Genomic DNA, 23,479 nt, shown 5'->3' with positions numbered 1-23,479 from the left:
AAGGAAGCCCCTGAGGACAGTAGGTGACCTGCTGCTCAGCCCTGGTCCTGGCCTGTTCATCCTGGGAAGGAAAGCATATCTAAGGAGAAGCTAAAGAGCAGTTTTCTAGAAAAACAACACTAACAACAGCAAAGTTTTCTCAACAACCAAGCAGTGGGACTGATAGCAAGAAAACCTGAGAAGACACTGTGTGGCACTCCACAGTCACACCGTTCTGGAGCCTTCTGCCGAGGAGTTAGGAGTACTTGGAGGGGCTCATGGTTATATATAAATAGCTACAAGCAGCTTTCACAGAGCCAGGGCCCAGGCCCAGTGCCTGGTAGGAGGGAGGGAGCAGCAAGGCCAGGAGGAGCTGGAATGCTAGGGAAGCGCTGGAGCCTGCAGAAGCCTCATTAAACAGCAGGGCTGCAAGGAAGCCCAGACTCAGCAAGGCTCATGGGCATGCCTGGCATACTCTGTAGGACTTCAGAACACATCTGAGGTTCGGGGGTACTCCATAGCAAGAGTCAGCGAGAGTGGAATGTGCCATACAAAATCAAAAGCTGGGCGTGGTGGCGCATGCTTGTAATCCCAGTACTTGGGATCACAAGCTGAGCAGTATTCCACTGTACCAGTACATCATGGTGTGTTTATCTTTTCTTCTGTTGTAAGACATTTTTGGGGTTGTATCTAGTTTTGTGGCTATTTTGAATGAAGTTGTGGACAAGTTTTGTGTGGGCATACATTTTTATTCCTTGTGGGTAAACATGTATACGTGCAATTGGTAAGTTGCTTACATTTCTAAGAAACTAGTTTTCTGAATTAGTTATATTACTTTTCCCTCGTTGGCAATGTATGAGAGTTCCAGGATAAAGGAAAGGGGGTGATTTCACATTTCGGCCACCATTTAGTACCATTCTCAGTCTTTTTTAATTTTAGCCATTCTAGTGGTTATAAAATAAGGTCTCATGTAATTTTAATATTTATTCCCCAAATAGTGCCTTTTATCGCACTGGCTAGGATCTCCAGGACAATGTTGAATAGATAGGATGGGAGAGGATTTCCTTGCTGTATTTCCAACCTTAACTTTTTTTATTTTTATTTTTGGTGGTACTGGGGATGGAACCCAAGGGCATTTTGGTGGTATTAGGGATGGAACCCAAAGGCATTCAGCCCTATTTTATCCTTTATTTTGAAACAGGGTTTCACTAAGTTGCACAGGGCCTCACAAGTTGCTACGGCTGGCCTTGAACATGCGATCATCTTCTTGTCTCAGCTTCCCCAGTACTAGGATTATAAGAATGAGCTACCGTGTCCGGCTTAGAAGTTTTTTTTTTTTATGTTGGTATTAGTTGTAGGCCTTGTTTTCCTTAAGCATGATATTAATTTATAGATTTATAGTAGGAGCTTTTTGTTATCAAATTGATAAAGTTTCTTTTTATTTATAAACATTTTTCTTCAACAAATGGGTATTGAATCTTGATAATTTTTATGTAGTTAGATCACTTTTTTCCATTTAAAAATATAGTGCATTATGCTGATTTATTTAAAACTGTTGAACTAACCTACATTCTGTAAAAAGTGCATTTTTGTAATAATGTATTAATCTTTTAAAATATTACTAGATTTTAATTGATAATATTTTGTGACTAATTTTTATACCTATGTTCATAAATGATCTTTTTTTGTGTGTGTGGGTTTGGGGATGGAACCCAGGGGCATCTGACCTCCGAGATACACCCCCTGTCCTATTTTTTTTTTTTTTATTCTTTATTTTGAAACCAGGTATCACTTGAGTTGCAGAGGGCCTCACTAAGTAGCTGAGGCTGTCCGCGAACCGCGATCCTCGGGTCTCAGCCTCCCGAATGCTGGGATTACAAGCATGTGCCACCACGCCTGGCTCATAAATGGTCTTGATTAGTAATTTTTATTGGTTTTAAGTTGTCCATTTGAGCTTAGTGTTCTCCTGGCCTTATAACACTTGTTGAGGAATATTCTCTTATTCTGTATTTCCTGAGAGCTTATGTAAGGATGAAATGATCTTAAATATCTGATAACATTCAGAAGTAGAAGCCATTTGTGATTCAAGTTTGTTTTGGATTATAAATTTAACTTTTTTATTTAACTTTTCCAGATTTTTTAAAATATCACTTCTGGTAAATTGAAAATTTCAAGGAATTTTCTTGTTTCAAATAAGCTGTTAAACTGGGTATGGTGGTGCACTCATGTAATCCCAGCATTTGGGAGGCTGAGACAGAAGGATCACGGTTTACGGACAGCCTCAGCTATGTAGTGAGGCCCTTTGCAACTCAGTGAAACCCTGTTTCAAAATAAAGAATAAGCCGGGTGTGGTGGCGCACGCTTGTAATCCCCACACTTGGGAGGCAGAGACAGGAGGATCGCGCAGGTTCGAAGCCAGCCGCGCGTACTGGCTTAGGAGACCCTGTTTCCAAATAAAAATGTAAAAATAGGTCTGGGAGTGTAGCCCGGAGGTAGAAGGGCTTCCAGGAACCCCAGTACCACCAAAAATAAATAAATAAATAAATAAATAAATAAATAAATAAATAAATAAAAATAAAGAATAAAAAATAAGACTGGGAGTATAGCTCAGAGGTATAATCCCCCTGGGGTTCCATTCTCGGTAATGCAAAAAAAAAAAAAAAAAAAAAAAAAAAAGAAAAGAAAAGAAAAGAAAAAGAAAAAAAAAGAAAGAAAGAAAAGAAAACCTTTTAAATGTACTGGTTATGAAGTTGATCATAATATTATGTTACACTCTTAGTGTCTGTAGAATCTATAGGGATTTTTTTAATTTTTAGTTTTAATTTTGGTTGTGGTTCTGGGAATTGAACCTAGGGTCTCAAGAATGCTAGGCCAGTACTCTACCACTGAGCTACACACTCAGTCCCATTATTTCTCACATTAATAATTTGTTTACTCTTTTTTCTTTTTTAGTTTTCTAGGAGCTCATCACTATGTTAACTTTTTTTTTTTTTTTGGCGGGTCTGCGAGTGGAACCCAGGGGCATTCAACCTCCAAGCTATATCCCCTACCCTATTTTTTATTCTTTATTTTGAAACCAGGTCTCACTGAGTTGCAGAGGGCCTCACTAAGTAGATGAAGCTGTCCTGGAACCACAATCCTCCGGTCTCAGCCTCCCAAATGTTGGGATTACAAGCGTGCACCACCATGGCTGGCTTTATGTTAATATTTTTAAAAGGCAATTTTAGTTTTGTTTATATTTTCAAATTATTTGTCTATTTTTATTTGATTGATATATCCTCATATTATTGCCTTTCTTAAATTTGCATAGGGTTAAACTTTAATTACTTTTGCTAAAATTTTTTTTGGGATTGGAACCCAGGGGAATTCTACCTCAGAGATACACTCCCAACCCTAGTTTTTATTTTGAAACAGAGTCTCACTGAGATGCAAAGGGCCTAAGTAGCCTGCTCCGCCTCCCAAATGCTGGAATTACAAGCGCGCACCACCATGCCCGGCTTACTTTTTCTAAATTTTTGAGATGAAAACTTTAACCACTGATCTTAAAACTTATTTCTGCCGGGCGTGGTGGTGCACGCTTGTAATCCCTGCACTTGGGAAGCGGAGACAGGAGGATCACGCAGGTTGGAAGCCAGTCTCGCTGGCTTAAGAGACCCTGTTTCCAAATAAAAATATAAAATAGGTCTGGGAATGTAGCCCAGAGTAGAAGGGTTTCCAGGAACCCCAGTACCACACACACAAAAAAAAACCCCACTTATTTCTGTTCTGTTATATACATTACAAGCTATAAGGTCCAATTAGCAAGCTAGCAGCATCCCACAAGAATTTGACATAGTCTGTTTTATATTATCATTCAGTTTCCATATTTTGTAGTTTTCTTTGAATAATGGGTAATTTAAAAGTGTATTGTGAGGCTGGGCATGGTGGCACACGCTCGTAATCCCAGCGCTTAGTTTAGGAGGCTGAGACAGGAGGGTCACACACAGGTTTAAAGTGAGCCTCAGCTACTTAGTGAGGCTCTCAGCAACTTAGACCCTGTTTCCAAATAAAAATATAAAATAGGTCTGGGCTACACTCCCAGACCTATTTTATATTTTTATTTGGAAACAGGCTCTCTTAAGCCAGCGAGGCTGGCTTCCAACCTGCGTGATCCTCCTGCCTCCCAAGTGCGGGGATTACAAGCGTGCGCCACCATGCCTGGCAGGTAGAAAAGCCCCTGGGTTCCACCCCCGGTACCACACACAAAAAAGTGTATTGTGAATTTCTACATATTTCTAGGATTTTGATTGTGGTCAAAGGACATACTCTTTAATTAATTAATTTATTTATTCACTTATTTACTTGTGGCACTTGGGATTGGACCCAGGGGCATTCTACCTCTAAGCTACAGTCCTAGCTCTATTTTTATTTTGAAACAGGATCTCACTAGTTGTGGAGGGCCTCACTAAGTTGCTAAGGTCTCACTAAATTGGCCTCGAACTTGCAATCCTTCTGTCTCAGGCTCCCAAGTACTGGGATTACAAACGTGTGCCACCATGCCCAGCTAGGACATACTCTTTAAATTGTCAGTATTTTGAAATTTATTGAGACTTGAATTTGATGAAAAACATGATATATCTTGGTGAATATTCCAGGTATAATTGAAAACAAAGTGCATTTTGCAGTAGCTCATTACAGTGTTCTAAAAGTTAATATACATTCATTATTACTGTTCTTTTAGCCAAGTGTGGTGGTGCATGCTTGTAATCTCAGCATTTGGGAGGCTGAGACAGGAGGACTGACAGCTCAAGGAGGATCAGGGTTCCAGGACAGCCTCAGCTACTTAATGAGGCCGTTTGCAACTCAGTGAGACACTTTCAAAATAAAGAGTAAAACATAGGGCTGGGTGTGTAGCTTGGAGGTAAGAATATCCGTGGGTTCCATTCCCAGTACTGCAAAACAAACAAACCAAAGCTGTTCTTTTTTTTCTGTGTGTGGTATTGGTGATTGAAACCAGGGTGAAGGTACTCTACTTCTGAGCTACACCCCACCTCTTTATTTTTTAAATTTTGAAACAAAATTTTGCTAAGTTACTGCATGCTGGCCTCAAATCATCTGTGGTTCTCCTGTCTCAGCCTTCCAAGTATAGGGATTATAATTCTGTACCACCATACCTGGTTTAATAATGTTCTTCAGATGTGCTATATATTTATTGATTTCTTGTTGAGCTGTTCTACTAATTGACACAAGTGTTAGGACTGCTGTACCTCGGTGGCACAGTGCTTGCTTAGCCTGTGTAAGGCCCTGGGTTTGATCTCAGGGTCAATGGGGTGGGGGTGGGGAGATCTATTAAAATCATCAATAAAAGCCGGGTGTGGTGGCACAAGTTTTTAATCCCTGTGCTTGAGAGGCGGAGACAGGAGGATCACACAGGTTCGAAGCCAGCCTCAGCTACTTAGTGAGGCTCTCAGAAACTTAGTGAGACCCTGTTTCCAAATAAGTTATAAAAAAAAAAAATAGGGCTGGAGCTATAGCCCGGATGTAGAAAGCCCCTGGGTTCCACTTCCCAGTACCCCCTAAAAAAACAATAAAAAATTGCAGATTCCTCTATTATTTAATTTTGTAGGTCTTGCTTCATGTATCTCAAATTTTTATTATTTACTCTATTTATATTTTGGATTGTTATGCTTTCTTGCTAAATTATCTTTTTTCTATAAAATCACTATGAAATGTTCTTCATCTGTGGTTATAGTCTTTGTTATACAGATGTTCTTGTTTTCTTATTTTCCTTTTTTTCTATTCTTTTACATTTTATCCATCTATTTTCATTCAAAATGCTTATAGAGAGTATATAGATGTACCTAGCCTGTGTGTGTGTGTGTGTGTGTGTGTGTGTGTGTGTGTGGTACTGGGGGTGGAACCCAGAGGCTTTCTACCTCTGGGCTATATTCCCAGACCTATTTTATACTTTATTTGGAAACAGGGTCTCACTAAGTTTCTGAGAGCCTCACTAAGTAGCTGAGGCTGGCTTCGAACCTGCGTGATCCTCCTGTCTCAGCCTCAAGCATGGGGATTATAAGTGTGCGCCACCACGCCCGGTGTACCTAGCCTTTAAATATCATCTGTCGGTCTTTGCTTTTTGGTTGGCAAGTTTAACTTACTGATGATAGTCTCCAAGTCTGCCATTGATGTGTGTGTGTGTGTGTGTGTGTGTGTGTGTGTGTGTGTGTGTGTGTGATACTGGGGATTTTGAACCCTAAGCTATACCCCTAACCTTATTTTAATTTTTACTTTGAAACAGAGTTTTGCTAAGCTATTGTAACTTGTACCTGCAATCCCCTGTCTCCGCCTTCCCAGCACTGGGATCACAGGTGTGCTCCACCCACCTGACTAAGTCTACCATCTTGAAATTTGTTGCCTAGTTGTTCCATCTGTTTGTGTTCATGATTTTTCTTTTCTGAATACTTTTGCATCATTAAACTTCTTTTAAGTTAAATATTAGTCCCTATTTTCATACATTTTTATACAAAGAGCCCTACCTCATTTTTGTTTTTGTTTTTAAGTTGATTGCGTTAGGATTATAATGTAAGTTCTTAACCCATAATGGTCTATTTTGAATAAATAGTGTGTTATTTCATGTAAGACCCTTACAAAGGTACAATCCATTTTCCCATCCATACTTTGTGTTATGAAAGTTATATGTTTAATAATATTTAACAAAACCCAAAATATTGTATTCCTATTTTGTTTTTTTAATTTTAAGGGTGTTACTATTGTTTTACTATTTTATTAGACAAATATATTTACAAATTATGAGACAACAAAAAAAATTATTTTCCCTGTGGTACTGGGGATTGAACCCAGGGACATTCTTGCTCTGAGGTACACCCCCAGCTCTATCTTTTATTTTTATTTTTTTAATTTTTGAAACAAAGCCGGGTGTGGTGGCGCACGCTTGTAATCCCCATGCTTGTGAGGCAGAGACAGGAGGATCGAGCAGGTTTGAAGCCAGCCGCGCTGGCTTAAGAGACCATGTTTCCAAAAATAAAAATGCATAAAATAGGTCTGGGAGTGTAGCCCAGAGGTAGAAGGGCTTCCAGGAACCCCAGTACCACCAAAAAAAAATTTTTTTTGAAACAGAGTTTTACTAAATTATTGCTGTGGCTGGCCATGAACCTGACATCCTCCTGTCTCAGCCTCCCAAGTATTAGGATTGATTATAGGCATGTGTCACCATGCCTGGCTCAAGAAGTTTTATTTTTTTATTCACATATTTCCCATTTTGCTGTTTTGCATTACTTTTTATAGATCCAAATTTCAATCTGGCGAGAAGCAAACTGCTGTTAATATCTCTTTTCCTCTGTAAGCAGTGAGCCTTTATTAATTGCCTGCTTTTAAGATTAGGCCTTTGTCTTTATTTTCAGCAACTTGCCTTTGATGTGATCCAGGTATAGTTCTCTTTGTATTCATGCCACTGGAGGCTCACCGAGGTTCTTGGCTCTGTAAGATCATGCTTTACATAAAGTTTTTAGAAAAATGTAGTTGTTACTTCTACCTCCTGTCTTTTATTTTCTTCTGGGATTCTAATTACATTTTTGTTATACTGTTTGATATTTTTCACACAAATACATGTGACTCCATTAATTTTATTTTTCTCCCTGTTCTTAATATTTATCTAAGTTTACTAAATTTTACCTGTAGTCTCTAATTTTCTGCTAAGCCCATGATGAGCTTTTGCTTCTGGTATTGTGCTTTTTTTTTTTTTTTTTTGGTACTGGGGATGAAACCCTTCTACCTCCGGGCTACACTCCCAGACCTATTTTATATTTTATTTGGAAACCGGTTCTCTTACGCCAGTGAGGTTGGCTTCGAACCTGCGCGATCCTCCTGTGTCTGCCTCCCAAACGCAGGGATTACAAGCATGAGCCATCCTGCCCAGCAGGTGTGCTTTTTAACTCCAGAATTTTCATGTGGTTCTTTAAGAAACTTTTTTGTGTCTCTGTTGTTCACTCATTATGATGACATTTTCTTTTAAGTCCTTGGACACATCTACAAATCTGTTTGAAAGTCCTTTTCCAGCTAATTTCAACATATGGGCCATCTTGGGCAAGTTTCTATTGAATACTGTAAAAAATTAGCATGGGTCCCATTTTGATGCTTCTTTTCATGTCTAGTACTTTTTGAGCATATCGTATCCATCATGAATGAGAAACTGTGGGGATTCATTCCAAAGCATGCCATCTTTCTTTAGAGAGTTTTAACGTTATTTCTGTCAGGCAGTGACATTATCGGTGGTTCCTTTCTGTCCTGTTATGGTTGGCTTAATTTATTGCTGGAACCTATCTTAATTTTATCTTATGGATGTTGTCTTTTACTTTAAGACTATGATCGTCAACTTAGTCACAGAGGCTTCAACTCAGACTCAACTGGAGGCTTGAGTCACTCAGTGAAGTTTTTCTGCCTTGGCTTTGACAAAACTTTACTGTTTTCCATTAGGGCCTCACCTCTGACATCACCATTACCGTTCATAGTTTCATAACAAAAGACATCTGCTGGGCTTCCTGGGATCTCGTTCTGTGCATACATGTGTATCCTAGCTCTCAGCGAAGGCCCCCTGGGGAGTCCTCAGCGGGACTCTTGGTGAAGCTCTTATTCTTTGTTATTCTATACCACAGAATCCAGCCACTTCACTAGTCTATGACTCTAATCTCTATCTTCCTAGCTTAGTGCAACTACTCCTTCATTTGAACTCCCCATTCTTGTGCCTGGGAGAAAAAGATGCCTCCAGGCAGACAGTCAGAGAAATAATAGGGTTTGCCTTACATACATGCCTTTTCTCACAATTACAGCCTCGCACCATTTGTTATTCAGTGTCTGAAAACTGTGGCCTCATATATTGTCTACTTTCATAATTGTTTTTGGTAAGAGGGAAAGTCTGCTTCCATGGCTGAAAGCAGAAGTTCTCCAGTTTTTTAAAAGAGAAGATGCTATGTAAAATATGAATTCTGATTTTTGTCTATGCATGTACTTTATTTTTTTATTTCTTAAAAATTTTTTATCGATGCATAGTAGTCATCCATTTTAGTGGAGTACAAGATGGTAGAGGCATGCATGCACACGTCACCCAGATAGCCCTTAACCTATTCCCACCCCATTTCCTCCCTCCTCCCTCCTTCTCATGTTTAGCTTCGCGATTTACTTTGATATGTTTGTTTATGTATGTACTTTAAAGTTTATCAGGTCTTAATTTATGGATACATTACATATGATTTAACTCTTTTTCTGATACTTGAAAGGCCTATTAAAGAACCAGAAAGTATATTTTTTAAAAATATACTTTCATTGGTGCATTGTAATTATACATCATAATGAGGTTCAGAGTAATAGGAACATTTTAATTACAATTGGAAGTAGGGATCAACATATATGCTAAGCTACTAAAAAAAGAACCCTGGGCTGGTTATGAAAAGAGATAGGCCTAGCCCTGGCTGTACCAGTAGTGTTACCTTAGACTTCTAACCCCAGTTTCACTATCAGTAAACTAAATAGAATGGTTTTTATATGCTCAGGTCCTTTTGGCCCGGACCCCCTGGGACTGTCCTATAAAATACTGGCAAACTTTTCTTAAGAGGATGAATAACAGATTCTGGGTATGCTAAAATCCGGAATGATTGGAAAACAAAAAAGGGATATCTAAGACATAAAAGCCAAATAATATTATGCTTTTATTCATGGAGCCAGATGTCTTTCACATTTTCTGGATATTTGCTGATGATGACACTTGTGTTCCAGATACTGGAATACTGGGATAGTCTCTATCCATCTATCTATCTATCTATCTATCTGTCACATGCACCCTTTTGATACATTATGTCTTTTTATTTTCATAATACTTTCAGGAAGTTTTACTTTCCTCATTTCACAGGTTAAAAAACTGAGAGAGTAGTTAACTTTTCAAAGGTAGTACAGAAGCTCAGGCACTTGCTCTTTCTAATTTGCTATTGTTTTTTCCTTATTTAGGTACTGGAGATTGAACCTTTAAAGTTAAAAGCTACACCCCCAGGTTTTAAATTTTTGTTTTACAAAGGGTCTCATTCAGTTACTGAGAGTGTCACTAAGTTGCTGAGCCTGGTCTGGTTTTTTTTTAAAACATACTTTCATTGGTGCATTGTAATTATACATCATAATGAGGTTCAGAGTAATAGGAACATACATGTACATAGAACACATGTGTTTCTCTCTGATCCCATCCCACTTCTCCTTCCCCATACATATCATTGAGATTGACATGGATAATTTTGTATATGTACATAGCAATATTTGAACTGTCTTTATTTTTTTACTTTTATTTGCAAGCTGTAATTATACATCATCATGAGGTATAGAGTGATAGGAATATACATGCTTACAGCAGTGTGTTTCCCTCCAGATCCCACCCCACTCCTTCCCAATACAAATCTAGATTGGTACTGATAATTTCATATACATACATAGGATTGTTTAAACTGTTGCCTTCATTACATTTTATACCCCTTCCTGCCTCCCCTAAATTCCATCAAGAATATAAACAATAATAAATGCTGGTGAGGATGTGGGGAAATAGGAACTCTTATGCAGTGTTGGTGGAACTGCAAATTAGCACATCCATTATGGCAATGAGAGTGGAGGGTCCTCAGAAGACTGAGAATGGATCCACCATATGATCCAGCTATACCACTCCTGGGTATCTTTCCATAGGAATTGAAGCCAGAATATTATAGTGATACATGCATATCCATATTTATAACAGCCCGATTCACCATAGTCAAATTATGCAAGCAGCCTAAGTGTCAGTCAACAGATGAATGGACAACATTACTGTGGTATATGCACGCAATGGAATTTTACTCAGCCATAAAGAAGAACAAAATTAGGTCACTTTCAGGAAAATAAAACTAAAGAATATTATACAAAGTAACACTAGCTAGTCTCAGAAAGCAAAGAGTTGTATGTTTTTTCTCCTATGTGGACCTTAGGCTGGTCTTGAACCTGTGATCCTCCTGTCTCAGCCTCCCAAGTACTGGAATTACAGGTATGTGCCGCCATGCCTGGCTCTTGCTATTTCTTATACATCTAATATCGATGGGAGAATTTTATTTTAACACTATGTGACTAGACTCATTTTAGCCAAAGGGGCCCACTGTTTTTTTTTTTTTCTAACGTCTAACATGGCCATGACATTCTTATGTATAAAATAAATCCAATCTGATTCTTAGAAGAATACTCTGGTTAGGGCCCTTCACAGGTCACAGATCTGAGGCCAAGTAAAATTCTCCAAAGAAATACTCACAGCTAGCAGGTGGTGAAGCCAGGATTTAAACTGTTCTCTGGCCGCTCCCTGCATCTCCACGTGGTCTCCTTTAGTTGAGTCATGATTAGGAACAGAACTGTACTGACCAAGGTAATAATAACGTGTGGCCAACAGTGTTCAGAAAGGTGTTATTAATGCTAAGAGATCACATTGGTGTATCCACTTGGAAGATGATCTGGCTTTATCTGCTACAGGTGAACGTGTGGCCTGACAATCTCCCTCCTAGATATAAACCCAACAGAAATGTCTGTGTCTGCAGAATGTTCACAACAATAATCCCAACTATCATCATGAATACACTGGATACATAGATGGCAGAACATTCACATAAGGGATTATTAAATAGCGAGGAAAACAAGTAAACTATATATTTATCAACTTGTGTGACTCTTTTGAAAGAAAGGATCCAGGCATAAGAATACACTGTATAACTCCACTTAAATAAAGTCTCCAAGTAGGAAAAACTCAATTATGTTGTTGGAACTGTTCACTGTCATTACCTTTGGGTGAAAGGGTGATGATACGGATTGATTGAGGGTTTAAGAAGAGTCCTGGGACATCAGTAATGTCCTATTTTTTTTTTTTTTTACTTCAGTAGAGTTACTTGAATATAACGTGCTTATTTTGGGAAAATAAATGTAGGTATACACTTATGACTGTGCATTTGCTCATATGTAAATTTTAATAAATATGATTTAATAGAGATAAAAAGAACATATCTAATTAAAATTCTTTTCTTAGAAAATGTTAGTATAGTCTCTCTGTATTTATCTGTCTCTTACAGAGAGCAATCACTTAATCTGCTTTGTGATCTTAATTAAAAAGTTAAAAATATATAAAGTACAAGTGAGGTGGTTCTGTAGTTCATCCCGTTGCTTTGGTTCTTGACTGAGGAGTGCTTAATCTTCTGGACTGAGCTTTATAACTCAAGGGTGGCAGCTGTTAAGTTCTGGATGCTTATAGATGAAAGCTCATTGCCACCAATCATTTTTGCGACTCCATCAGATTCTGGTGATAGAGGGGCCTTGTGCAGTATAGATGTGGAAAGGTATAGGACATTCAGCACATGACATGGGTATATTATGTACTCCAACTAGGAGTGAACTTTGGGTATATATCATACCATCGGTCAAGGGAATTTTGGCTTAACCTGAGATTGGGCCTTGTGATATTTTAAAGTGGGTTTTTTGCATCTTACCCATTACTTCTACTTCAGCTCATGTTCCATATGACCCAGTATCAGCCAATCAATGCCTTCTGCTGCTAGCTGCAGTGATTGGTTCAGTCATATGCACATGACCCACACCAAGACATTCTGGGCCAATCAGTCTCAGTTCTGAGCTTTGGTTGGATTTTTGCTGGTCCTGGTGTTGTTTGGGGAAGAACGTTTACCCAGGAAGCAGAATGGGAGGGTCTAAGGTGAGAGGTTTCTTATCCACTTCTTCCCAAATCCAGCCAGCCCTTTGGACCTTTCACTTATGGGAGGCAGTTCGTTCTCTTTTGCTTCAAACCTTTTCAGGTTGGATTTTCTTTTGCTTGCAACCCAAAGTGTGCTAATGGCTATGCCCACCTATTCCCTACCTCATCTGCATCTCCTCTATTTCAATTCATTTATTTGAATGATGGAGTGAATTCTAACAGCCTCCTGGGGCTGTTGCAAAAAATTCCTAATGGCTCAAGTGCTTGCAAAAATTTTTGGCTTGATGATAACGGTGGTGATGACAACGGTAACAATACTGGCAAAACCCCAGGCTTACCCAAACTTCTCAGCAGCCTCGTGGCAAGTTCACACCATCTTCTGTTGGCAAGATGTGGCAAATATTGCGGCTCAGCGGTAAGAGTGAGAAACCCATGTCCTGAGCAGTTGGGTGGCTCTTCTTAGCAGATTTAGCTCTATTTAAACCTCCCAAACTTTGCTCGGTGTGTTGGCGCGCATGCGCACGCGTGCCTGCGTAGGCGGGCTTGGACTCTTTTCCTCTTTTGTTATGGGGGAGAACAGGGAGCAGATTGGAACAGGTTGTAACACTTCCGCACGCCCGTGTCCCGGTGCTTATTTCATAGTGCTGTCTGCCAATTGGCGTCTGGATCCCATGCCTCTTTGATTTATGTATTTATTGTAAAGCAGCCAAATTTCAGAGAAGAGAAGAGGATATTCTAATTTAATAGTAAGAGCAAGGTGTAATTTCTTATAAGTGGAGGGAAGTGCACCCACATTCTTATTTGATGTCAGAAAAGAGGAATCTGTTCAGGGCTTTCCTCCACCCATTTAAAAATTAAGACACAGAATGTCATTTTGCCAAGTGATTATCTCAGTGCTTTTATAAGATATGATCATCTCATTCGTGTGTGTGTGTGTGTGTGTGTGTGTGTGTGTGTGATTTTTAAATTAGGTAGGTATTACATTAAAAAATAAAGATAAGAAGGATGGGAAATAAACCCCCTAATCTTTCAAACAAACGGACAAGCAGACAATTCTTTTAATTTTGGACCAATCACTTGTTTCCCCTATCCCCTTTCAAACTGGTTAAAAATGTGACTCCTGGGGAGGGCGTCAGTTTGCAGAGTCTTCCAACAATGGAGGCCTTTGCAGTGAAGCTGCTGGGAGGCTGGGCCTCATAGCTCTGGGGTCTTAATTGGAAGGTGGAGAGTAAAAATGACTCTGGTGGTAAAGGATCCCAGAACTGCCCAAGGCTGCCGGTGGGGAGGTCCTCACTGGCCTGACTTGCACCAAGGGCTCCGGTGAGACCTGCGGTCTAGCATTCGCCGCAGGAATGTTTTCTACCTTGGATGCCACCCTCCCTGGCTTCCCTCTACATAAAGTAAATTTATGCCATTGGACTGAGTGATGCTGCTAGCAAAATGTCAGCATGTAGTGGGGAGGGCTGGGGGTGTGGGAAGCAGGACCACAGGCTGTACTTGGGTCCGGCTGGAGTTCCCCTCGCCTGCCCCAGCACAGGGCACACAGTAGGGGCTCAGCGAATGTGCTGCACAATGAAAATTCTGCTCATCTGATTTTGAAATGTGGAGTTCTGTCCCCGTGTGACCCCTCCTCCGCCTCTCCTCCTCCCACCGACACCCATTCCTCCACTGTTACCCTTCTAAGCCCTCTGGCCAGCCTTGGCCTTGCCCCTGGATGTTGGGAGGGGTGGACTGGGAGTCTGGACTTCAGTTCTAGCCCTGCTCTTGCGGCACCCCAGGAAGGTGGAGAGTATCACCGCCGCAGCACGCCTTAGTTTCCCCTTCATTCAAATGGGTGTGATAATATTTGTCTTCTCATCTCTTACAGATAAATGACAAAATTAAAATGAAACGATAGATGTGAAAGTAATTAGGAAAGAGGCTCTATGCAAATCCATCACTGTGATTAGCATGATCATTATTACTTTTATTAAAGCCTTTAATGATCACACACTCTTGCTAAAGACGTGGTCTGGAAGCAGGAAAAGAAATGAGAGCCTCCATCTGCCCGCAACCTTGGGGTAGAAAAATCCCCTTATTCTGTTTCCTCTTTCCGAAGAGAACTTGATGTGATCGGGTCATTGCATGTAAAATGCTTTAAGAATGTGATCTGTACTTCATCATTTTAAAATTCAAACATTCCTGGGCCTTTTTTCCCCTCACCCGTTCATATTTATCTTCTTGGTCTTTCCTTCATTGGGCACCACATTTGTATTGATAAATTGTAGGTAGTGGGAGATGTATTGATGGGATGAAGACAGTTCAAAATGTAGAGTGCTGTGGCTTTGCATATCATTACACCTAGCTAGCTTTTTGCCTCCTGAAAGCTGTCGATTTGTGCATTATTGCTATTCAGGCTGATAAATGACAGTAATTGTTCTTAAGTTGAAGAGCTGGTTTAATATGCTGTCTGGCCTGGGAATTTTCCTGAGCACCAGGGTTAAACTAGTGCTTCACTAGAGCTAGCAAAATGGCCCTTTTTTTCATCACAGACTATAGAGTTAATTGAATTACTCGCTATTCATGCAGTTTGTAGCCTTGATTCTAAAGATACCATGAGCTGTCGGGGAGGGAGGCACATTTTAAGGGGCTCAGGGTAACCGTGGGCCCCGCTTCAAGGACACGACCCCCCTTCCCTGGGTGGGCGCAGTTCCCATCTGCCGCTCAGTTTGCTGCCTGGTTCCTGGATTTGCTGCTGGTTATTTCGAGGTAGAGTCTTCACGGCAGCCCCAGTGCTGACACCCTAAAGGACACTGGGACTCATGATGCCACAAAGGTGCTTTTTCTGGGGCTCTTCTGTGTCTCTTCTCAGATTCCCAAATGAAAGTACTTGAGTTTCTTGCATTTTATTTTTTACCTTTTGTGCTGGGAATTTGAGAGGTTAAAGTTACCACTGTCTAGCTGGGTGTGGTGGCGCGTGCTTGTAATTCCAGCATTCTGAAGGTGAAGACTGGAGGATCGTGGTTCGTGGACAGCCTCAGCTACTTAGTGAGGCCCCTTGCAACTCAGTGAGACCCTGTTTAAAAAAACTAAAAAGACTAAAAAAAAAATAGGGCTGGGAGTAGAGCTCTGAGGTAGAATGTCCCTGGGGTCCATTCCCTGTAACACACACACACACACACACACACACACACACACACACACACACACACACAGTTACTGCTATCTATGGGAAAGACCCAGGTGCAGCTCATTCTGGTTGCCTTCCCAGAGAATCAGCCTCTAACCCATTGACTTGCAAGGGCTCATTTGAGCCTTCTTTCTCAAGCAGAGGTGTCTTCTATTGACCAAAGGTGGAGCACTGTAGGAAACTAGAGAAAATCACCTGGGTCTCAGGGTTGTCTCCTGCGACTCTGTTGTGTGGACAGGTTTCCAGAAAAGAAACCTCTCGACAGTCAACCCAATAGTCTTATCTTCATGGTATTTCTGTGCTGGCCATCACTCTGTAAGGAATAAACCTCATTTTGCAAATGCAAAGCAAACAAGAAGCCCAGCTTCCTATCCACCTCACCTTGGACCGCCAACGGGATACACAATCCGGATTGGCTCATCCTTAGATAAACTCAGGTGTTTCTCTTACACATTTTCAATTTTTTTAAAAGAGTCTTTGATATTATTAGCAGACAACTGTTCCCTTTCTCTCTCTCCTTTTACATTGCCCTAATTAGTTCCAACTTAAGTCTGGACTGTTCTCTCTGCATGATCTTTCTTGGATATCTGTTCTCACCTACACCCAGTGAAGCAGGACTGAGGGATGGAACTCCACGCTGGAGTGACTGGAGTAGAGAGAGACTCCCATTTAGGGGCATTCATCATTTTTCATCATTGAAGCCCATAACAATCCATCTTTTGCTACCCGACAAGGTATGAGATAATGAAAGAAGATTGCTTAAAATGTAAATCATTTGGGTCTGTTGGTAACACTGTTTAGAATTAAATTCATGTGCAATAGAACTTCCGATCAGAAATGAACACTTTCCCAGACAAAGCTATCATAAGTTCCATAATTTCATATGGATGCTTCCAAAGCTAATGGAGCCCGTGCAGTTCACTTGATAATGCTCTAGGCAGAAAAGGATCATTTTTCCGAGTTCGGGAACTAGCAAACATGATTGCAAATTATTCACCCCAGCTCTTCCTGTCCAGCATCCCAGAACTGTACATTTCATACCTGTTCTGGGCTAGAGAGAAATGCGAGCGTATCCACTCCCCACACCTATGACTCTTCCCTGGGGTGGGAGAAGATACTCTCTGAGGTCTGACCTCCATCTCTAAGTCCCCGAGGCTTGATGAAGGTCAAGGTCCCTCCTCCGCCCCACACCCAGGCTTCATTTAGGCATCTCCTACAAGTCCAGTGAGCTCCAGCGCATGGTGCATCCCTGGTGGCCCTGGGCATGCTGGGGGGTGACTGCCAGAGGAACGAGACAGTACATGACGACCGACCAAATGTCATCACTCCATCACTCACAAGCCTGTGATGATGTCAGAAGAAAAGCTTTTTGGTGCAAATATGTCCTTAAGACAGTCTCCTTACATTTGCTAGCTTCTCTTTATTAAAAAGGAGAGCAAGTCTCAGATCAAGAACTTTCTGCTGGCAACCTTATTCATCTAGAGCTAAATAATGCCACTTTTTAAGAAATGGAGTTTATTGGATAGTTTCATTTTATTTATGACAAATAATACTAATTCCCCTTTATGGTTGTGATAAAGATTCCTTCTAAATAAATTTCTTTAAATAAAGAGACTAAAAAATATTGAGTATACAAAAATACAAGTGGTATTGGTTTCTGGGAGGGCTCCTGAAGGTGCTGGGGAGGGTAGTGCGGGAAGCTGCAGAATTGCTTCAAAGGGCTGGCAACTTGAGAGCCTCTCCCAGGAGCCCCTGTCTATCTTCAGAAATCACTGTAACTCTGCTTGGATTCAAAGCTACTTAAAAAAAATTTAAATACCTTTACTGGTACATTATAGTCTCATATCATGATGTACTTTGTCAGCTACTTTAAAAATAGCACTGTCGCCGGGCGTGGTGGTGCACGCTTGTAATCCCTGCGCTTGGGAGGCGGAGACAGGAGGATCACGCTGGTTCGGAGCCAGCCTCGCTGGCTTAAGAGACCCTGTTTCCAAATAAAAAAATATAAAATAGGTCTGGGAGTGTAGCCTGGTGGTAGAAGGACTTTCAGGAACCCCAGTACCACCAAAAAAAAAAAAAAATAGCACTGTCTAGCTGGGCATGGTGACATATGCCTGTAATCTTGGTACATGGGAGGCTTAGACAGGAGACTCGTTGGTTACAGGCCAGCTTCAGCAATTTAGGAGGCCCTCAGCAATTCAAAACTAAAAAAATAGAACACCAGGCTGGGGAAGGGGTAACTTGGAGGTAGAATTTCCCTGGGTTCAATCCCCAGTAAAACATGTGCGCGCGCGCACACACACACACACACACACACACACACACACACTATGAAATCTCTTAAGATTCCATCACTGGAGCTAGGCATTGGTGATGTTTTGGTTGATTTTACTTTAGTCAGTTAATATATAACAATACATATTTCTTCCCCTTAAAAAGCGGTGGTTACAATGTATGTGTAGTTTTATAATCTTCTATTTTCTCACTTAACTGAACTGTGAATATTTCCCCATCTCACAATTTTCTGTGGTGTCCGGTATTTGATCATTTCTTTCAAATCAATCTGATAGTATTTATTGAAGCTCATTCTAGACATTTGAGATACACTAGTTGGTGCCCAAACAAAAACCCTTGATCTGAGGAGTTTAAATTATAGGTATTTTTGGATGAAACACAACTTACTCAACCAGTGCTTTGTAGTTGGAGATTAAGAGGGCTCAATATTATAAGTAAATAATGCTGCAGCTGACATTCTGGATCCTGATATCTTTTTGCACATTCTTATTTCCTTCATAGAAGTCTGTGGCAGTAGCACCTCTGGATAGAAAGCTATAGACTTTTTGCTGGGTGTGGTGGCGCACGCTTGTAATCCCCGCATTCTGGGGGCTGAGACGGGAGGATCGTGGTTTGCAAACAGCCTCAGCTATTTAGCGAGGCTCTCTGCAACCAGACCCTGTTTCAAAATAAAGAATAAAAAATAGGGCAAGGGGTGTAGCTTGGAGGTCGAATGTCCCTGGGTTCCATCCCCAGACCCGCAAAAAAAAAAAAAAAAAAAAAGAAAGAAAGAAAGAAAGAAAGAAAGAAAATAAAGGAAGAAAGAAAGCAAGCTATAGGCTTCTTAAAGCTACATGTCTACAGTGCATGTCTACATTTCTTTTCATGCAATTATTTGCCATTGTATAACCCTGTTATGAGGTGTCTGTTTGTATGTTTTTCCTTTTTTGCCTATTTTATACTTTTTTATACTGGGGCATAAAATGAACCCAGGGACATTTTACTTCTGAGCTACACCCCCAGCCTGATTTTATTTTTATTTTGAAGCAGGGTCTCATTACTTAGTGAGGCTTTCCTCAAGCCTGCAAACTTCCTGTCTCAAGCTTCCCAAGTACTGGACTTACAGGCATGTGCCACCACACCTGGCTCCCATTTTATAATTAGAAAAAAATGTATTGGGGCTTGAACCCAATACATTTTACCTCTGATACATCCCCAGCCCTATTTATTATTAATTTTTTAAAGTTTTGAATCAGGGTTCACTAAATTGCTAAGGACTTATTAAGTTACTGAGATTGTCCTTGAACCTATATTCCTCCTTTCTCAACCTCCCAAGTACTGGGATTATAGGTGTGTGCCACCATGCCCAGCTTAACTGTTGAGTTTTGAGGACTTAAAAAATGGCCAGGAGTGGTGGCGCATGCTTGTAATCCCCATGCTTGGGAGGCGGAGACAGGAGGATCGCACAGGTTTGAAGCCAGCCTCGCTGGCTTAAGAGGCCCTGTTTCCAAATAAGGATATCAAATAGGTCTGGGAGTGTAGCCCAGAGGTAGAAGGGTTTCCAGGAACCCCAGTAACACCAAAAAAAAAATGTATTCTACCTATTAGTCCATTGATACCTATGTGGTTTTCAACTATTTTCTCCTAATTCATCGCTTGCCTTTTAATCTTGTTTACAAGGGTTTTGCACAGAAAAAGCTTTTAATTTTGATGAGATTCAATTTTTCAGTTTCTTTCACTTGAATTATCCTGTGTGCATGACTTAATAATGAGAAGCAATGCTCCACTAAGAGGAATTCCTGAGGACCTACTGAACATCAAGGGTCTGTTTAGGGTAGGTGAAGCCATGGTGAGAAGAATGGGCAGCTTTGGTCTCTATAGAGTAACACATAATTTCACAAGTTGCAGTGGTGAAAAAATACTCTCAAGAGAAAAAGCATTAGCTTTTCTGAGGGGATAACAGAGTCTGTGTCAGTTTCTGTTCTGTTACTATAGTAAATACATGGGATAATCTGCTTATAAAGAAGAAAGGTTTATTTTGGCCCAGTTTTGGAGTTTTAGGTGCATGATTTATTGGCTCTCTTGCTTTTTTGTTCTTGTACCAAGGCAGCACATGGTAGCGGTATGTAGTGAAGCCATTTACTTCATGGCCAGGATGGGAAAGAGGAAGGTATGCAGTATTTTCCATAAGAGCACACCCCCGCAAATAACCTAACTTCCACCCACCAGGTCCTTCTTCTTAAAGATCCCACCACTTCTCAATAGGACCGACTGAAGATCCAAACTAGAGCAGGGTTTGAAAAGACCTGCTCTCGTGAAGGCGCATCATTTATGTAGAATGAGAAGAATGAAGAAGTGTTGGTCAAACAGAAGAGGGAAGTAGGGCAAGGGAGGGTAAGAGCTTGGCTTCCTCAAGGAGTGGGACCATGGGCAGAGAGGGCTGTGGGAGGCACAGGCCGGGCAGGAAGGCTCCGGAGGCTTTGTGGGAGCCAAGCATTTTCCTGAGGGCAACAGAAATCAATGAAAAATTTTATTGAATGGAGGGGCTCAGGAGCAATTTATTGAGTCTCACCAAGAATAATGTAATATGCATTGTTGAACTGAAATCTCAACTTTGTACTCATGTGACTACAAAGTTAGATATCTAGATGAGTGAGTGATTTATTTGCAGATTGACATCTAGAATACTTTTTATTTTAAAATATTTTCCAAACTTCCACTTTAGGTCTAGGGTATGTAAAATATGCCTTGTTAAAAATGGTCTAAAATAGGAAGATCCAATGCTTCAAGGAAAAAACCAACTATGGCACCCCCGAGTATGACAAACTGGGTAAAGTCAAGGATTGCCATAGGCCTGAGGTACAGTGAGCATAGGCATCGGGGTGGGACCACTTCTGTGTGTTATTCTATAAAACAAGCAGGACTTGCACACAGGAGGGGCTCAGTGATGGCCCTGGGGACAGGAGAGTGGGAGAGAGTGACTAGCTTTGACTGGCGATGGCGTGGCCATCGTTTTTCTATGTGTGATAGAGTCTGTCTTTGTAGTGTTACCTTCCCAAATTTTCTCATGTGTTTAAGAACCATTTTGTCACACTGAGTAAAACGTTGGAAATGCCTGTTTCTTGGAAAATCACTCCCTCTTCCCTCTCTGGGATTGTTAGGCTAATAGCAGTCTTCTGGCTGTGGGGAGATAAAAGGAGAGAAAAGATGAAGAGAAACAGGGCTTCCCAAGCATAGCATGTGGGCAGAATTGTCATTTGTGACACACAGGCTGTGTAACGATGCTCAGCTTAGCTGGAGCCTGTGCCCTGTCCTGAGTTTTGTGAAGATGTCCATGGACCGGGGCCAGGTCACAGAAGGGCGTGTTGGAAAATGGAGGAAGATGTTTCCCGAGTGTTTCTTGTTCCACCTCAGTATATTCCTGGGGCTGTGAGAGGCTCTTTCCTTCCCGCTCCAGAGCACTCTACGGCTTTGGCAGAGCCCGCTCTGCACACCTCGAGCCCCTCTGTGCAGGAGATGGTGTGGGAGTGTGGATGAGCTCCTTCAAGGTGGGGCGCCCACCGAGCTGGCTTTTGGGGGGCAGAAGGGAATAGGCCGGTTGTGACACCAGCTCTCTGCACACAAATCGCTTAACTTAAAATTGTGCCACAGACAGAATGAGAACAACACACGAGTTCAAGTGCGTGAAAGGAACAAAGAAGAACTTCTGGCACAGCAGAGTGAGAGCGTGTGGGGTGCTCTGAGGGACCCAGAAGTCCGGGAATGCGGTCTCACTCAGCCATGCCCATTGGGCTTAAAGCCCTTAGCCACCTGCCTGCCCTCGACTGAGGAGAACCAGTATCAGTGAGTCCACCACACTCGTCTTCTCCCTTGCTGGTCTGTCATGTGAAATTTGGCAAATCGTTGACTCGAGAATGCTGCAAATCTACCTTTATGTTAACCGCGTAGGAGATGTGAGAGGTGGGAGGGGTGGAATGCTGATGCTTTCCTTGCCTGCCTGCCCTGGGCCTCAGCCCTGCAGCTGGTTAGGATGTTCAGCACGCAGCTCTCAGCAGAGTGGCCTGGGGAGCATTTAGATACTCCACGTCACTATTATATATGTTTTTAAAAGTAGACACAGCTTCAAATGAAATGCAAAAGAGCAGCTCTGGGTAGTGGCAGCTCCTTTTCCTGTCACAGCACTAGAGTGTGTCTGAAATGCCTGAGGACCAGTGAGGCGTGGATTCAGGCGGCCGTGGAACCTTTTCTCTAGTGGGTGTCGGGCCGCGGCCTGCGGGACGATGCCTCCTCGTACACGGTTAACAGCCCCCCAACCTGTGCTCCTCTGACTTGTCCCACGTCTCCTGGGCAGATTCCTGCTGCTCTGCTTTCTGATGTTCATCCCAGGGGCACTTACAGGTGCCTATTTTGCATCTACTTAGGCTTGGTTCCTGGGGAGATGAGAGGAAGATGCGGTCTGTGATGATTTACTTCCATAGCCTCTCCCTCCTCCTCTAGGTGCACTTTGAGCATTTTCTTTTCTTTTCCTTTTTTTTTTTTGGTACTGGAGATAGAACCCAGGGGCATTATACCTTTGAGCTATACCCCAAACCCTATTTTTATTTTTAAAATTTTGAGTCAGGGTCTCACTAACTTACTGAGGGTCTTGCTAAGTTGCTGAGGTTGGTCTCGAACCTGCAATCCTCAGTCTTAGCCTCTCAAGTATTGGGATTACAGGTATGCACCACCACGCCTGGATGACTACGAGCATCTTGAAGGTAGAGGTAATGTCTTATTTATCTACATATACACCTGTGCATATGGTACCTGGCACAAGATGGGCACCTGTTGAATGTTTAGTTGGAAAATGGTGCAAGGAGTGCTGACCTGTCTTCCTTGCTCTTAGCTGCTTTGCTTTGCTCTCATTTTGGGTTCAACATCCACTTCTTTGGCCAGCCTGTTCTACACCTTCTGCATGTCTACCACATCTTCAAGTTGTAAGGCTGCCATGAGGAGCCGACACAGCTGCCTGGGAGGTTTGGTCCACCCAGAGTGTGTCCCTTGGGTGTTGTTGGGCTGCCCTTACCATAGGTGGAATGTCTAGCTGGGCCATGACTATTTGGACATCTGTAGCCTTGTAAGATCTTCAGATGTGCCAAGAAAGGGAGTGGGGCAGTAAATATAGTAGTTGCCTTTTCTGAAGGAGATAGTAGGCTTGTATGTCCTAGAGCATTTGGGACATACATTTGGGTGACCTGTGATCCCAGCTGCTTGAGGGGCTGCGGTAGGAAGACCGAAAGTTTGAGGCCAGTCTGGACAAACTTAGTGGG

Source organism: Muscardinus avellanarius (assembly GCF_963383645.1).
Source record: "Muscardinus avellanarius genome assembly, chromosome: 10".
NCBI lineage: Eukaryota > Metazoa > Chordata > Mammalia > Rodentia > Gliridae > Muscardinus > Muscardinus avellanarius.
Note: the sequence above shows the minus strand (reverse complement) of the source record.